Genomic DNA, 4996 nt, shown 5'->3' on the forward strand with positions numbered 1-4996 from the left:
TATCGACCAACTCTGAAAAACACCGAAGATGCTGTATATCTGCAGCATCAAATATTCTGGCAAGAATTAATTCTTTACGTAAAGTACATAAGAGGCTGGAGAGATGACTCAACATTTAAGAGAACTGGCTGCTCTTCTACAGGACCCAGGTTCAAGTCCCACCACCCACGCTGTGCCTCACTACTGGCTGTAACTCCAGTTCAAGAGTTCTGACTTCCCTCTTCATGCCTCTACGGCATTGCCTAAGCTTGATACACAGACAGACCCGGACAGAATCATAAAATAATTTAATTAAAAAAAATATGAACAGCTATTCATTAGTTTGCAAGTTTCCTTTTGTCTTTGATAAGTGATAAAAATTATATGTACACCAGAGAGCCATTTTAAAGTAAGTTATGTCATGATTTACTGTCAGTAAATGCTTCATTTGTATATCTGTTTTACATATATAAAAATTCCTCCGATGAACAGAAGTTGGGAGAGGCCCTGGCCTGATGGGTACCCATGGCTTTTTGTCCCCAGGTGCATTGTGTATTCCATTGTTGTCAAACTTCTCTATCAAGTCCCCCCAGAGGACAGAGCAGAATGACTCCATGAGTACTCGGGGAGAGCACCAACTGCCTGCCCTGCCAGCAACAAACCGTAAAAATTCAACCAGATGAGAGCCAGGCATGGTAACAAACTGTAATCCCAGCACTTCGGAGGCAGAGATGGGAGAATTACAAAGACAAGGCCAGCCTGTGTTATGTAGCATGAGAGACAGAGACAGAGACAGACAGACAGACAGACAGACAGACAGACAGACAGACTGAGACAGAGAGGAGAGACAGAGACAGACAGAGAGACACATAGAAGAGAGACAGAGAAGAGAGACAGAGAAAGGATAGACAGACCCTACACAGAGAAAGAGAGGTGGGAGGGATACCTGGGAAGAAAGTTCAGTCAGTTCTTGCCTCCCCAGTTCCAGGACCTAAGCTGGATCCAAGCCCAGCTGGGTGGTATGGACCCATAACCCCAGCACTGAGTCAGCAGAGGTCCCTAGGGATCATAGGCCAGCCAGCTTAGGCTACTGAGTGAGCTCAGGTGCAGGAGAGACTCAATGATAAAACAAAGTAGATTGGTATCTGAGAAGGAAGGACACCCTACCCCAACCCCTAAACACATGTGTACGTGTACACACACACACACACACACACACACACACACACACACACACCTCACAGCATGCTATCAAATGACTATTTTCACGTAGAAATATTTAATTTGCCATCAGCTGTTTTGAGCAATGATGCTATCTGCTGAGTGAGCTCAAACCTCAATGGTTTAACACTTTACAAACCTCCACTAATATAAAGTCCATGTGAGTACGGTGGGTCAGTTGGACAGCCTGGACACCTGTCATGTGACCCCACCGTCCTTTAGGACCACTACATGTTTTCCATTCAATTGGCAGATAGGGGGCAACAATCACTTCTGACAGCATTCCCCCCACATTCCATGAGCAAGACAAAGTCACGTGGTCCCACTGATGTGTGCGGGTAGCTGGGAAGTACAGTGCCTGACCACCCACGTGGCTCCTCTTAAACATATGTGTAACTGAGTCAGTCTCTTGTTTTAGTGTCTCCAGATCCCCAAGTCTGTGGCATAAATGAATCTTTCAGAACCCTGGTTTACCCGGCATCTCCTCTCATCCCGCGCTGCCGTGTTCCCCCACAAGGGTATCCACCCCACCTTAGAAGCACAGAGATTTACTCACTTTTCATCACATCACAGTTTTTATTTGTGGACTCAATGAAAACCAGTTTTAATTCATTTCCCTTTTACATCCTCCTTTCTCTAGCATCTTCCTTCCTTCTCACTCTCAATCCAGTTAGGTAACATCAGGATTCCAAAAGTGGGCCCAGAGCCATGTAATATTGTCAGGAAATGGCTGGCTGGCCGTCCACCAAGAGGCCTTCCAAAGTGGCATTATCTTAATGAATTTTTCACGGTTCATGGTCTGGCCAGGAGACTTACAGATCCAAAAAATTCAATCTTGTTAGTGTTCCAGGATTTGTCTGACTTAGGAAGGCTGTCTTCTGTAAACCAAACTCACAAAATACCCAAATTCGCCCAAAATGTCGATAGCTCTATTGACAAGTGGTACACAATTGTCAAGGAGCTCAAACGCTCAATTAGTCTATTCAGACTTCTTTTTTTCTCCCCTCTGAAGAAATTTTGCCAAGAGGGTGAAATTATAATCTAAAAGCTCCCTGGTGAGTCTGGAGTCCAAGGATGGGATGTTTAGTTAGATAATTTGAAGTCTTAATGGCATCAGACAACTGAGAGCAGATGAAGTTTCTGGCTTTAGGACTGCTCATCCATATTGGGAGGGGCAAGGCTGGGTCTTACCTCCATGCTCAGCAGCATCTTCTCTGATTGACATATTCTTCTTGGAGGCTCATCAGTACCATCAATAGAGTTCCCACCAGATCTACACTTGGCATGGCATGGAGATTGGAGTCCCCAGGATGCTTCTGCACGTGTTTGGCCTCCTCCACTGTGCTAATCATATAATATAGAGTTTAGACACTGATCACGGAGAGAGAGGACAGAGAAGCAGCTCTCATCTCAGTCTACTCCACTGGTGTCCCCAAGAATGAAGTGAAGAGTTTATTTGGTGTTCTTGATAGAAACGAATGTCTGTAGGCCTGACTAGGGGACCACGGCAGACCTGTATGATGACAGCAGTCCTCTCATTCAAGGTCGTAACCAAGAGCTGCTGGCAGCAAACGCACACTGAAGGATGAATCCCAACCAAAGCCAAGAAGGGTTGCCAAGCTCAGAGGCAGACTCTGGTTTCAGTAAGAGCTGGAGAGTGGATTAGGGAAAGGTCACTAGCAGTGGTGCAAGAAACAGGCTTGAAGGTCCAAGTGAATGAAAGAGGGATATGCTTCAAAGCACAGGGGTTTCAGGAGGCTCTCTTACTGGGTACCAGCTCTTTGAAACAAATGAGTGAGCTAGAAGCTGGGCTATCAGCATCAATGGGCAGTGTTAGGAGATGGTAGAGACAGGGATGGCGCGTGGAGAGCTAGGAAGAAGCAGCTGTATCAGATACATCTCACACCTTGCCAGACACACACACACACACACACACACACACACACACACACACACACACACAAAGGAAAAAGTGTCACATCTCTGATAATAATTAGGAACTTGATTTCTCAAACTCACTTTGCCCTTCTGAGCCTTGGTGCTGTCCTCTGTTAAATGGGAAATCTGCCATCAGTGGCACCCTGGGTCATCTTGTGATGCTCTTCTGATTGTCACCAAAAACACTGTATACAAAGATGCTAAGAACAAAACTACTGTGGTCCCTTTGTCTGAGACTGAAACATTCAGCCTGCTGGAAAGGGTTTAGTGACTTTTTAAAAACTTATGCACATATAAGATATGCACATACATATTTAAAACTGAACAAAACATCCTAGCAAACAGCTTCCAGACAGAGAGACAGGTTGCCTAGCAACATCTCAATGGCTTCCCTGTGTCCCTTTCCCTCCTCACAAGAGTAACCACTATCCTAACTCCAACCAGGGTGACAGGCCAGTGCTTCAGACCTTTATGTAATCTGAGTCATGCAGTGGTTGTTGCACGTAGCTAGGTGTGGTCACTTTCTTGTTGTCTCCAGTCCTATACCATGTGAATCGCCCACCAATGCATATTGTTGGTGGACATTTGAGTTGATTCCTACTTGGATATTATGAAGAATGTTGCTATGGAAATTCTTGTACATATCTTTGGGTACACATGTATAAACATTAAATATTGCCCATTGTTGCATAACTAATTTCCACAACACTGTAAATAGCACATATTTGTTATCTCATCTTATTATGGGTCAGCATTTCAAAAACATCTTAGCCGAGTCTACTTAAAGGATTTTTTTTTTTTTGCTTTTTCCCCCCCTGGAGTTAAAGAATTCAATTTATGTGGCCAGGTGTGGTGGTACACACCTTAATCCCAGCCCTCAAAAGGCAGATCTCTGTGAGTTCCAGTCCATCCTAGTCTATGAGTCCCACATCAGCCAGGGCTGTTTTACAGAGAAAGTCTGTCTTGTAAAAACAAAAACAAAAACAAAAGCAAAAAGCAATTTATTTATCAACTTTAGTTTCGACTATAAGAATATATCTAAAGGGAAAATGTATCTATAGAGATGCTTATGCTATTCTAAGGTTTTCTTTTTTACATAGGATATTTTATTTGTTATTTGAGGATCACACAAGTATACAATGTATTTGATATCTATCCTTCATTGCCCTTCTCCTACTCCCCCTAACACATTTCCCTCCTAACTTTATGTCCACATATTTTTTCATATATATATATGTGTGTGTGTGTGTGTGTGTCTGTGTGTGTGTGTGTCTGTGTGTGTCTGTATGTGTGTGTGTCTGTGTGTGTGTCTGTGTGTGTGTGTGTGTGTGTCTGTGTGTGTGTGTGTGTGTGTGTCTGTGTGTGTGTGTGTCTGTGTGTCTGTGTGTGTCTGTGTCTGTGTGTCTGTGTGTGTGTGTGTCTGTGTGTGTGTCTGTGTGTCTGTATGTGTGTGTGTGTCTGTGTGTGTGTGTGTATAAATATATGTATATATGAAGGCTCAACTTAGGGGGATGATTTGCTTCATATAGAGTCAGCTCCTGGCTGGATGTTGGTCAGAGGCAACCATATCCCTGTGAGTGCCAGCATCAAAGCACAGATACCCTAGAGCTATGGATTCTACTAGCAAAGTTACAGGTTGTTTTGTTTGTTTGTTTTGTTTTGTTTTTTTAGCACAGCCATGCAAGTGGTAGTGCACCCCAGTCGTTATATTCTATTGGTTAGCAACAGATCACTTCACAATGGGTATTCTAGAGGGTCACAATCCCAGGCATAGAGATCACTGGGGTCATCTCACTCTGGCTGAGACAGTTAGTGGGAACAGAGTTGCTCAGCTATGGCCCCTGTTTCAGTTTTGAAA

Source organism: Acomys minous (assembly GCF_964271855.1).
Source record: "Acomys minous genome assembly, chromosome: 4".
NCBI lineage: Eukaryota > Metazoa > Chordata > Mammalia > Rodentia > Muridae > Acomys > Acomys minous.